Source organism: Pteropus medius, unplaced genomic scaffold, assembly GCF_902729225.1.
Source record: "Pteropus medius unplaced genomic scaffold, Ma_sr-lr_union100, whole genome shotgun sequence".
NCBI lineage: Eukaryota > Metazoa > Chordata > Mammalia > Chiroptera > Pteropodidae > Pteropus > Pteropus medius.
In genome coordinates this window covers 3577963-3591010 of record NW_024355990.1, presented here as the reverse complement: position 1 = coordinate 3591010, position 13048 = coordinate 3577963, and the positions used below count along the sequence as shown (strand labels likewise).

Sequence of the window (13048 nt, the reverse complement as noted above, 5' to 3'; positions counted from 1 at the left end):
CGCGTTGGGCCCGTGCTGCCCACAGGCCTGCCCACGGCACTTCGATCCTTGATTCTGGTTTCAGGCACGGCCAGCGCGGCACAAGCTGACTGTGGACGAGGACTGCTGTGCGCCCACCCAGTGACCTTTCCGAGAGGCAACAGTTTATCAGGACTTCTCCTCACGAGGCTCCCACACCTCTGGCCCTTTGGGAACTAAGTGGGCGGGTGAACACCTCCCTGGGGCAGACAGCTCAGGGAGCCCCTGCAGTGCACGCCACTGTGTCCCCAGAAAGTCCTGCCAGCCTCGAACGACAGCTTCCTTCCAGAAAGGGAGCAGATCCTCCCGCGGGACTGGAGGTGAGTCAAGGGTGATTGGAGTCCCCCCAGCAGGGCACAGGACTGGTCTGCAGGGTCACGTGACTCAGGGAACACCTTGAACTTGGCCAGAAGCCTCCGCAGATGACAGCGAGTGGGTGGAGGCAGCAGAGGTCTCAGGGTGAGGGGCCGTCGGCCAAGGTCAGGGGCCTCCCCACTCTTCCAGAATCCTCTGAGCGGCTCCCAGGCCCGAGTCCCGCTCTGTGCCACCCTCTCCCCTGAGCAGGGGGACGCGTGACTCCTGGAGGAGAAACTGGCCGCTGCGGACCTCTGAGAGCGCACGGTCCCCCGGGCGCCCACGTGGAACTTCGAGCGCGTCCCTCCCTCACGTAAGAGCTATAAATTGCTCTCCGGACGTTCTGCGCAGCGTGTCCTCTTGAGCCATTTTCTCCATGCGATCTCAGTTTTTATTAAAAGTTAGAAGGAACTTTATCCTGAAAAGTTTCGAACATATGGAAGAGCACGGAGAGAAGCATCAGGCAGCCTGTGTATCCACTGTCCGTATTTAACGGTGGCCGATGTTTGCCATATTTGCTTCATCTGGTTTTTCCTAAATTATTTTAAACTAAATTACCATCTTCGTGACATTTCTATCCTCGGGCTTTGAGTCCGCATATCTGCAAAAAGGCAGATTTTCCTACTTGATACAAAACCACTATCACAGCTAACGAAGCTAGCAGCAGTTCCCTAATGTCGTGGCCAGTCTACATTCAGATGCTCCTGGTCACCCACGCGTGTCGTGCAGCCGGCTTGTTCACGCCGAGCCCTGAGGACGGTGTCTTGCACCCCGGTGTAAGTCTCTCTGGAACAAGAGCCACCTCCGTTTTTTTTTATGACAGTGATTGGAAGAGACTGGGCCCGATGGCTTCGGGATGTACCCAATTGTCTCCTTCGCTGTCCCTTGCTTTGTCAGTAGACATGGCCTATGACCTAGAAGTTCGATCTGAACTAGCTGGAGGGCTTTGGAGAAAGGAACTTCTCAGAAGCTCAGGCCCCTCACCTGCAGGATGGCGAGGGCAGTGCCCGCGGCCCTGCTCGAGGTAGAAGATGCCATTTGCCGATGTCTGGTCTCGTGGACAAACCTGGTTTGTGAGCAGCTTGCACGCGCAGCTCCGCCCATCGGCTCAGCCTCCTCACACAACCCCCCGCCCCTTTCTGGAGCAGGTCAGGCCGGTCACTGCCCTAGGGCCTCTGCACCTGCCATCTCTGCATCTGTGGTGCTCTCCCCCAGGTCTTGGCATGTTGACCCCTTCCCTGACCGCCTGCCCTAAACGGCACTGCCCCACCAGGCTCCCGTCCCACGAGAGCAGGGGCCTCACCTGCAGTGTTTGGTGCTGTGGCTCTAGCATCCAGGAGAGCACCTGGCAGGTGGGAGCGGCCAAATGGAGGGACAGGTGCCGACGACCATCAAAGCGCTTAGGGTTGCAAGGAGGTGCGGGGCGGGGAGCTGGACCTCCAGGCCCTCTGGGGGTCTTGGGGCTGCCCACCGTGTGGTCAAGAGCATCGGCTTCTGCCCGATGGGGCCAGAGTCCCCGCCCCACCTCCAAGTCACTGGCCGTGGGGCTCTGAGGCCCAGTCTTCCCGCCTGACCTGCAGAGACCTCAGAGCAGAGGGTGGATTCTCTGAAGATGCAGCCAGCGCCGGTGGAACGCAACGCACATCAGCCCTGGGGGCTGGTGCAGAGGAACAGGACTGCCTGCCACTGTCCTCTCTGTGAGGTCACCAAGGCTCTTCTCACCTCCAGAGGCCACGGTTCCAGGATAACTAGAAACAGCACCGGAGAACAGAGCTGAATTTGCAGCTTCTGCAATGGGCAGGGTGCAGGTCAGCCTCTGTCATGGGGAAGAGGAGAGGTGACCGCAGAGGGGAGGCAGCACCTCTGACGGGCCGTGCAGGTGACAGCGAGAAGGCGGCCGAGAGAACCCGCGGTCGCTCGCTGCTCCCGCCAGGACGGGGTGATGTCCCCTCGCGTTCACCTGGGCCCGGCATCCCCAGCCCAGCGCCTCTGCCGCCAGCTGTCAGGCAAGTTGAACCCAAGTGCAAAGCCTCCTTCAGCTGCAGGACGATCTGGGCGTGAGGAACGGCGGTCAGGAGGGGCCTGGGAGGTGACACGGGACAGGACATTAGCACGGCCGGTCTGCTGGCTGCAGGACGCAGAAGCAGCATGTTCGGGTCGTGCCCACGGACAGACACGTTTGGGGGGGGGCCAGTGTCTGTAAATCCGCGGGTCCCCAGCTGAGTCCTGGTGCTCCCTGTCCCCTTGCGGGCTGTCGCTAGGCTGGCACAAGACAGTGCCTCTATAAGGGACGGACACGGAGCCCCCAAGAGTCACGGCTTCTCTGTACCATTCGAGCCGTGAGCTGTTTACGGCCGGCGAGGGCGGACCCTGGTCTGGGGAGCTGGCCTGGCCCCCGGAACCTGGGCCAGCACCAGGCTTTGGTCTGTGCGTGCATGTGTGTACATGTATGTGTGTGCAAACATGCGTGTGTGGCAGCAGGTGGCTCTAGGACACTAGCCATGGCGACCCAGGATAACTGCTCTCCATCTGGTCCCCGTGACGCCCCCGCCTCCGCTGAGTACTGCTTGTCAGTGTTCTCTCCTCGGGAGTGGAGAACAGATGATCACTTTCCTGCTTTTCAGTCGGGGACCAGCCTGCCCAGCCCAGCCCAGCCCAGCCTTCCGACAGGCAACAGCGCCACCTGCTGGAGCAGCGGCACTCGCACCCCATGGCCGTTCCAGAAGGAAGAACAGACGACCGGTGCCCCTCGGCGCGCCGAGGCCAGCAGGCTGGGTGACAAGGGAAGGATCCGACACCCCGTGTTGGGCTTCAGGACAGTCAGTGGACACTCCCCAGGCCTCAGTGGTGAGCTGGCCTCCCTCCTCCTTTGAGGGACTGAGAGCTCCTTCCTTGCTGCCCCATGGAACGGGGGCTGAGGGGCATGAGAGAGGACCCGTGCCACAGCCCTCACACAGCCATGCTGCTCCTTAACGATGGGGAAACTGAGGCCCCGAGAAGGCCGGCTGGCTCCAGAGTCACCTGTGGCTCTCTCTGCCCGATCGTTGATTCCCTCTGCCTCATCTGACAAACTTTACTCAGATGTCAGCTCCTCCAGGAAGCCCTCCCTGACTCCTCCGCATTAGGGTGGGTGCCGCGCTATGTGCTCGCCCAGCAGCCTGTGTTCCCCACCCTGGTTCTCGCCAGGTTGTACTATCTCTGCCTGTCCACCTGTCCGCAGTCTGTGAGCTCCTGAAGGTATCTCCTGGGGCTGTCCTGGTCACCTGCCCTCTGTAATGAACCAAACCTTTAATTGCACGATTTTAAATTAATTACAAGGGGGCAGAGAGCTATGGAGGAGGAGCAAGGCCAAGCGACACGCCAGGGGTTAGCTGGGGGCATCTCCCACTGGTTTTGGCTGGGAGCACTTCTTGGGGTGTCCCTCCAAGGAAGTTGCTCCAGGCGGCATGGAGGCAGGACCCACGTCCCTGCCGTGCCCACAGGTGGGTGCCAGGACCCCTTCCCACCAGGCCAGGGGCAGCCCCTGGAGGTGGCCACGTCGCAGGTGCAGCCGGGGCATCTTACGGGTGTCCCTCAGCAGGGGGCTGACCCGTCACCCAGGACTTCCTCTGCCCACCTCCTCCTAACCGGGTGGGACCACTGCACCACTGACCTGTGCCATGCTCCGCTGCCCTCCCCAGCAGTCACCACTCATGCCCCCAGGGGCTGGGTACCCTAGGGTCGGGTGGACCCCCAGCTCACATGCTGCTTTCAGGCCTGACCCCTCACACACCCCACACTGCCTCATTCTCCACTGCCACCCTCAAGGGCTTTGGGCACTGGCTCACCGTGTTCCTTTCACCCGAATTCTGCCACCTGAGCAACGGCCCGTGTCTGTGGACATCCCAGCCGCACCCTCGGCTGAGTGCGGACCACCTCCTCGACTCGGGGGCTGCGCTAATTCCCGGCCCCAGCTGCACTCACACCTCCCAGTCACTCAGTCAAACGCCCTCCAGACGCTGCTCTGGGGGACTTTGCAGTCGTCATTAATGTCCCAGGTCAGTTCACCGTCAGACAGGGAGCTTACCGAGGTGGCCCTGTTAACTTCAGTCTCCTCAGCAGAGGAAACGTGTTTGCAAACCCCGCTTGCCTTAGGCTCAGGCCCGAACCCCTAACCGGTCTCAGTGACCCCTCAGGGCCTGGCCCTGGCCCCAGCGTCTCCCTGCTGTGCCCCAGCAGGCCAGCTCGTCTTCCCTTCAGCATCTTGAGCGTCCAGCTCCTGGCGCCCAGAGCGCCCCTCCCCGTTTTGGGGTGTCTGCCTCATCCACCCGGACTCAGGGTCACCTCCTCTGAGAAGCCTTCCCTGGTTCCCCGAGCCTGGGCGTGAGGCTGTCCTGACACCCTTGGCGGAAACCCCTGACCACACTGCGTGAGGTCGGTCTTTCCTTCCGGGCTTCTCTCTGCATTTGAGTCGCAAGCTCCTGGGGTGGAGAGGCCGTCACCATGTCCCCCAGCACAAGACTCGCCTTCCTCGATGCTCGATTTGAACTTCCTCTTCCCTATAGCGCTCAGCGCCCTGAGCTTCGCTCTCGGCTCTCCGCGATTTTCATTTCCTTTGAGACTTCCTCTCCACACAGGGCCTGTCCAGGAGACTGGCGTTTGATTTCCAGGTGTTTACAGATCTTCCCGTTGTCTGTGTGTCGTGGATCACTAGTTTGATACCGTGACGGTCAGAGAACGCATTCCGTCTGATTTCAGTTTTTAAAAGCACATCGAGGTGTATTTTATGGCCCCGGATGTGGCTGATCTTGGCGCCGTTCCCTGGATGCTCGAAAAACCGCGGCGGCCTCTGGCGGCCTCTGCTTGTGTCCGTCAGACCCTGTGGCTGGGTGTGGTGCCGTCTCTCCGTCCCTGTCCTTGCTGAGTTTCCTTGTTTCTGGCAGTCGTGGGGGTGGGACTGTGGATTTGTCCTTTTCACTTCCTGCTCCCTAGGCCGGGAGGCTCCATTGCTTGGTGCGGGGGCCACATGGCTTTGGGACCGCTGTGTCCCTGATAAATTAACCCTTTTTCATGATGTAACGTCCCTCTTTGTCTCGAGTGCTTGTCTTGACTCTGAAGCCTGCTTTATCTGCTAGGAATACAGCCACTGTGTTTTTTCGTTTGTTTGTTTTCGTTTTTTTTAAATAGGGGTGCAAGGCATCTGCTGTCCCATCCTGTTGACTTTCTTCCTGCTCCTGGGGTCAGAATTGGAAGCCAGACCTGTGAGCGGCGGGCGGTGGGGCCGGGCCGCGGCTCCATCCTCACTGACGACCTCTGACCCGGTCCACTCAGGGCTGCCGCCTGCCATTGATCATTCGTTCCTCTGTCTTCCTCGCCTTCCCTGCAGCAGTGTCTTAGGACTCCATCTTGATTTATCTGTGGTGCCGTTGAGAGTTTCATACAGTTTTCTACACGGAATCGCGTGTTCCGACACGCGCATCGGAATACACTGGTCCCGGTGTCTAAGCACCTCCCGTGACTGTGGAAAACTCGCTCCCATTCGGGCCCGTTTTCCTCCCTGAGCAGCGGACGGCGTGAGAATTCGCCTGTGGGTCCCGTGTGGTGTGGGAAGCGGGTAAGGAAGGCAGCATCGTATGAGCGCAGCGTTCTGCCTTTCCCGTTATGTTCTGTCCCTTCGTGGTGTTCCAAGCTTCCTTCTTCTATTACATCCTTTCTGTTTTAAGAACTTTCTCGAGCTGCTCTTCCAGGACATGTCAGCGAGCAAAACTTCTCAGCTTCCCTTCCTCGGAGGGTGCCTTTCTTCCCCTTCCTTCCCGGAGTGGCCTTGCCCCAGATTTAAAATTCACAGCCGACGGTTCGTTCTCTTCAGCACTTTGTGACGACCTGATTTCCAGAGGCTTCCCCGGGCTCTCGGGTCTGCTTGGTGAGCCTGGTGCTGCTGGTGCTGTCTTGGGGGTGGGAGGCAGGGTGCCCCGTGGCCTCTGGTGGGGGAAGGGACCCTGGCTCACGGGGACACGGCGCTCTCTCCCTGGCCAGTGGGTCTCATGCTAGGATTTCCCTTTGCTGTCAGTGTCCCCATCTCCCTGTGCCAGGCAGTGTCCTGGATGAGGAAGGAGAAGGCTCGGCTGGCCACTTACGTCGGGGCTCCTGGTCCATCCCCTTGCTGGCGCAGCTACAGGAGGGGTGTTGCTGGGTGTTGGGGAGACCCTCCAGCTCAGCGTGGGGGAGAAACGAGGCCGCCTGGGCTGCCCTCTGTGGCTGGGGGCGGGTGGGGAGGTGCGTGGCTGCATCACCTTCTTCTGTTCTGGGGGTGGGGGTGGGGACTCATTGGATGTCTCCGATTCTGATTGTTCCCGACTCAGTCTTGGGGTCCCAGCCCGTCCTCTCTTCAGAATCCTCCCAGCTGCCTCGTGCGTGAGTTCGCAGCCTCGCCTAACAGGGAAGTGACGAAGAGCCTGGTCCTCCAGACAGGGGTCTCTAACCCCTTGACTGAGTGAGCGAGTGTGTGAAGGGAAGCGATGGACACAGGACCTTCCCCTGTGAACGGCCGAGTCACCGCCTCAGGCCGGAGCCGCGAGATCCCGGTGGGACTCCAGGTGGTGGCTTCTCTCCGCCTGCAGACGGGGGTGGGGGGGGGCACAGGCTGGAGCTGATGGCAGGAGCCCAGGCCGCATGGCCCTCTGGGCAGCCGACTGCTCCTCCGCTGAGGGCAGGAGGGAGGCTGGGGACGGGGAGCAACCCCATCAGAGACACTGGGAAACAGACCCCACAGAGGGCCACCCGACCTGAGACGATGGTCACCGTGCACTGCTGGGGGGGCCGTGGGATGGATATGCCAGCCTCTTGGAGCAGGAAGCAGAAAATTGGGTGGGTGGGGGTGTGGGGGGGAAGAGCCCCAGGCACTGACGCCACAGACCCCGCTGAGCCCCGCGACCTCTTGAGACTGAATCTCCTTCCTGCCGCCCTGGGCCGAGCCTGCTGACTTCACGGCAAGTGGGGGTGGGGGCTGCACAAACCTGGAGACGCTCTGTGGGCCTGACAAGACTCAGAGCCTTGTCACAGGCCTCTGACCCCGAGGACGTGGTCGCTGCCTTTCAGAACCAGTCAGCCTCCCAGCTTCCCAGTCTCGGCCACTGAGTCAGTGTGTAAATACTTCTTCGGGGGGCAGAAGGGGAGGCTGGGGAGTCAGGTGACTTTTGGGGGCTGAGAGCAGGAAGGAAGGGAGACCCCAGAGGCCAGTTTCTGTTCTATTCCTTTTCCTCCCATAAATATAAATATAGAAAATGCTTTTCTGTGCCCAGCTCTGGGCAGCTAGGTGGAATGGGGGTGGAGGTCAGGGGGACACACAGGCCCATCGGACCAGGCCCCCCGGCAGTGCAGAACTCCATCCTCGATCCACACACCTCAGCCCTGAGAAGAGCTCAGTGGGCCTAGGACTGGCTGCAGGGTCTCAGATGCCAACATCCGTGGACAGGACCGGTCTCTCCGTTGGCACCTGGCAGGGGGACGGAGCTGTTCCCGTCACACAGGTGCCGCTGAGGCTCAGAGGGACCTCATGGGGCAGGTGTCCAGCCCCACCCCTACCCCAGGCCTGTCTGTGCCCCTCCCCATCCTTCCTAATGGGGCTGATCGTCTCCCCCTACACTCCCTACCACCTGGGGAGCCTCTGTACCCCCACTCCCCACACTGGGGACCCTGTCTGTGGCTTTTGGAAATCTTGACCCGGGTCACCATGGCAGAGAGTCACCCCCCACCCCCCCAGACCTCCGGCGTTGCTGCCGGCTCCACACTGTTCTCCGTCCCCCAATATGTACTTAGGCCCCAAGTGGGCCGCCTCCACAGACAGGCGCCCACCGTCCGTGGAAGCCTGTGATTTCCGAGGGCTGAGTCACTGCCGGTCGGCTGGAGCGGGTCAGCGGGGCACGGGCACTGAAGGGAGCTACCGGCCCTGTACCCTGCAGTTAGGGGCCCAGAGACCTATTTCCAGGAGGACTTGCTTGCGAATAAGTCTTCAAGTTCAGAGTCAAGGCAGAGAATAACCACTCCTTCATTCCCTCACCCCTGCCCCTCCCCCAAAGTAGCCTCCCTACAGCCAGGTTCCCGTGGGTCTTTCCCAGAGCTAACGACTCTCCTAATGTCTGTGCATTTATAATTCTATACCTTCTTTTTTAAACAGGTTTAAACACCCATAAGCAATACCTAGAATTGCGCGTTAACCTTGCTGTTCGTGTCATTTTGCGTTACTGATGTATTTGGACCTAACTCTGCCGTTTATTTTTATGTTTTCTATTTACCTCGCCTCTTCGTCCCCCCTTCCTGCCTTCCGTCAGGCCGATAAGGGTCTCAGCACCCTCTTTTTCTTTCTCTGTTGGTTTGGAAGCTGCAGGATGCATCCTTTTGGTAAGGATGGCGATATAGACATTTAGCTGTCAATTTATACGACAAAGTCGAAAGTTATTCAGTATTTCTATCCTCCTTTGCAAGCCTTAACTTTCCACTGATCGTGATCGTTCACATTCTTTGTCATTGTTTTTAGAGTTTCAGTCCCATTCTTCGTAATACGTGGAATCAGTTATTTCCATAATCGATATTAACGAAGTTAACCATCATATTTTTGTGTTCGCCCTTGCTCCTTGCAGTCAGTCTTGTCTTTCCTCTTGGGCTGACTTTTCTTCTCCCTGAAGTTTACACTTTGGTAAACCTTTCTGGGATGGACTCCTGGAGGGGGACTTTTTCTTAGGACTTTGCATGTCTGAAAATGCCTGTACTTTATGCTCATTCTTGAATGATAGTTGAGCTGGCTATAGAAATTCGTTGTCGGATTCCTCCATTATTGCGAGTGATTTCGCGTCTCCATGACCGATGCTCTCGATTGCCTTCACGAGCGTCAGCTTCGCCCGAGTCTGGGGGTGGGATCAGGTTCGTAGGCTCACCTTACGAGGATGTCTCTTACGCTTCAATCTCTCTTCCCCGTTCTCTCCCACCTTATTTTCAAGCTGCCTCCAGTTGGCCTCCCAGGGGCCCCACTCCAGAGAAACAAAGTCATTTGTCGTCGGCTTAGAGCACCCATCTCCTGGGGGGACATTGGGGAGCCTTTCAGTGAGTCCCTGGGGGTCAAGGCTTGGAAGCTGTGGCCGCTTCCTCCTGCCGTGCCAGGTGTACAGCTGGGAGCCCTGCCCCAGCCCCTGTGCAGATCACGGCTCCAGTCCCTGCCTCGTTTTAGTGTCTGATACATGGAGATGGCTATCTTGTTGTTTGTTTGTTTTTTTAATTACGGTTATGTCTCTTAGTTTCTCTTTTTATAGTTTATCTGTCTTTGCTATATGGGATGACTTGAAAAATGAACTTGAAGTGCTATTTTTTGTAAGCTTTAAATATTTCCTTTTATTGTGAGCCCATTAAAAACAGAAAACCAGTGTAAATTTTCAGTTTCCTGGAATGTAGTGGGTTTGAAGGTTAATTTTTAAAAATAAAACCTCATCAAACTGACCCAAATGCGAGCTCCGCCAAACGTTTGTTCCCGTAGTGGTGGGCTCTGCCAGCTGCACGCAGGCAGCAAATAATAAATTACTGTCCCATTTAAAAGCTGGAGACAGTAACATTTCCTTGCGAGATAGATGGTGTTCGTTTTTCTCTACTGGAATTGAACTTAGTAGTCGGTTAATTTTTGATAAACTCTTTTATTGAACTATGGCATTGGCACAGAGCAGAGCCCTAGTTACAAGTGTGCCAGGGGAGGGCCGACGGCACGTGGACACGCCCGTGACGCCTCCGCAGGGCCACCCTGGGGCCTGGGGGGCCGTCATTATCTCCCTTGCAAGGGTAAGAAAACAAAAGATCAGACAGGTTAAGTGCTTCCTTCCAGGTTCCCAGCGAGGGAGAGATGTAAAAGAGGCACAGCCAGGCTTCCTGGTCCCGGGTTCGGGGAAGGGGCCCTGGAAAGGTGGGACGTGCCAGCTGGGAGCCGAGAAATGAGCGGCTGAGCCAGAAACCCTGAGTCGAGATGGGGGAGCAGAGAGGGGCTGTGGGGACAGTCCTTTTCCTCCCCCGGGCTGTGGGACGGCGCAGTCCAGTTTGGTTGGTTTGTTTAACTGAGATTTTAAGATGGAGTGCCTGTGTTTCACTTTGCCAAAAATATGTATTTTAAAAGACACACACTACTTGCTGTTACTCTTGCTTTATTTTTTAAGGACATTTCTCATGTAGGCCCTTTACGCACATATGAAGGGGCAATTCGAGACTAAAGACCAGTCCTTTGATTTAAACAAAATTTTTCTTCGCATTGTCCTCACCTGTCTCATTTTGCCTCTGACCGGAGAGGCCTTGTCGCGGCCTGGCCTCCGTTCCCAGCCTGGTGTCTGTCACTCTGAGTGGGCGGTGGACGGAGCTCCCTTCCGGGGCGACCAGTCTGGGGCCGAGGCCACAGGGCTTCCAGATATAGCAAGTAAAAATATGGGATACCCAGTTAAATTCTAATTTCAGACAAACAAGAAATTTATTTTAGTATAAGTACGTCCCGAATCTTACATGGGACAAGCTTATACTACACAAATTATTGTTGTATATCTGAAGTTCAGATCTAAGCAGGCATCCTGTGTTTTCCTGGCAGCTTGGCAGAGGGACACTTCTAGGACAAAGGAGGACTGAGGGACAGTGCTAAGCAGAGCCAGAGGGTGCCCGCGGGGGAGCCCGCCTTGACCTCCAGTCTCCCCTGTCTTCCCTGGGACCCTCGGCCACCTGCAGCCCCAGCCCGGCGGCTGCCAGCATTTCCCAACACCCCCTCCAGCCCTTTCTCGTGGCCCCTGTATTTATTTATGTTTTTAACGAAAGCACATTAAGATTCATTTATTCTCGACAACTACAATGCAGTCGCTCCTGCGATAAATGGAGACACCTGGCTTTTCTCTCTGCCTGGTGCATCCTGCGTGGGGCTCGGGTTCCCCCAGGCTGCTTTTCACCCACCGTCTGATCTGTGTGGATCACCTCGGCTGTATGGACCGTACCGTGGGAGGCCCCAGCCCTCACTCCCCAGCCAGGAGGCGACGCAGGAGCCCGAGTGGGAACAAGACACGTGTTACCCCACAACCCCACGACAGCCCAGGTTGGGCATTGCTGTCTCCATGGAGCAGACGGGGAAACTGAGGCACGAAGGTTTAGGATCGTGGGGCAGAATATCTGGCTGACGCCCAGCAGCCCTGGAATTCTAGCCCAGGAGCATTTTTCAAAGCTCCACCCCCAGAGGGTCTGACTCAGTGGCCTGGGCGGGGCCTGGTTGGGTCTAGGGGGGCCTGGGCGGGGCCTGGGCTGGCATCGCTGCAAGCTCCGTGGGGGATTCCAGCAGCCAGAGCCAACTCCAGAAGAGCCCGCGCTCTAGAGAGGAGAAGGGACCGCGCGGGGGCCAGGTTCCAAAGGGGGTCCCAGGGAAGGGACGGCAGGAGCAAAGGCCGGGGCGGGAATGAACTCTCTCACCAGCTGAGATGAAAATAAGATTAAAGACGGGAGATCGCCCCGGCTTTCCTGCTGATGATTCTCGGAAGCCTCGGCTTCCCCTCGAGCCAGAGGCACTGGTGAGGCCAGTCCCTCCTTCCCCGGTCCGTGGAGTGACGGCGAGGGCCGGAGCAGGAGCAGGCGAGGCCTTCATCCGCGGGCGGAGGGTGAGCGCCGCAGCTCAGCCAGTCCCGGCTGGTGTGTGGCCCTCCCGCCCCGTCCCTCTGAGGGACCCCGCCGGCACCCGGGAGAGTACTGGAGTCACATAGGTTGGCTTTGAAAACGGGCAGCCCAAACCGCCCAACTCTACAGAAAAAGAACTTGCTTTCGGTCCTAAAAACAAGTTAAATTGTAAAAGATGCAAAACACAGAGACTAAACTATACCAACATCGACCTCAAAACAGGGCATGATTAAAAATATCCGTTGCTGTTCCTGTCCATATGTGTCCATGTAGCACATAGATCTCTTTTCTTCAGATTATGAAAGTGACATATGTTTATTATGAAAAACAAAGAAAAACACAGGGAAGAAACCAGGCCACCCATGATCTCACAGCGGACGGTCGGGCCGCTGCGCTCGGCGTTTCGTATGTTGCTTCCCTGTATTTTTATGTGTTTCCTTTATTATATGTTTCATGTTTCTGTTTTCTACACAAGTAGGGTCTTCAGCACATAAATCATTTAAGAAAAATAATTTATTGAGGCGGAACTCACATGTGAACGTGAGCAATTCCATGGCATTTAGAGCATTCGCGATGTCGTGCAGCCAGTAAGAGGTGGTGTTTCCCTGTCGACCCGTCGTGGAATACTCGCTGGTTTTAAATTTCCTGGTGTCGTCCCTAGGCTGCTGGAAGCATCCTGTGCACACCTCCGCCGGAGCTGTGTCTGTCTGCTTCCTTGTGGCAGGCCCGGGAATTGAGCCTTGTCCAGTTGGTCCCTCCTGCGTGTCCGTCCCCACCTCTACCCAGCTGACTCGGAGCTGGATTTCCAGGGAGACCTCCCACACTGAAGCATCCGTGCCACGCCCGCCTTCAGAGCCTCCTCTGCAGACATGGCTGAAACCCAGGCCGTCCTCTGCCAACGGTGCCACCTAATGTCCTGCTGTCCCCACCAGGAGCCTGAGCCATCCTGACACCTCCTCCAGCCCCTCGTATGGACCATGTCCCCTCCGCCTCAGGGCCTTTGCACGGACTGTTCTCCCCCTGCGAT

General features: G+C 57.4%; 1 long non-coding RNA gene across 1 annotated transcript in view; it reads right to left on the bottom strand.

The window, feature by feature from the left end:
* Positions 1 to 10514: 10514 nt before the first annotated feature.
* LOC120600183 (uncharacterized) overlaps positions 10515 to 13048 on the bottom strand; it is a 10128-nt gene continuing 7594 nt past the window's right edge. Inside the window, exon 2 of the long non-coding RNA XR_005652136.1 lies at positions 10515 to 10779. This is a non-coding gene — a long non-coding RNA (uncharacterized LOC120600183). The remainder of the gene's footprint in view (positions 10780 to 13048) is intronic.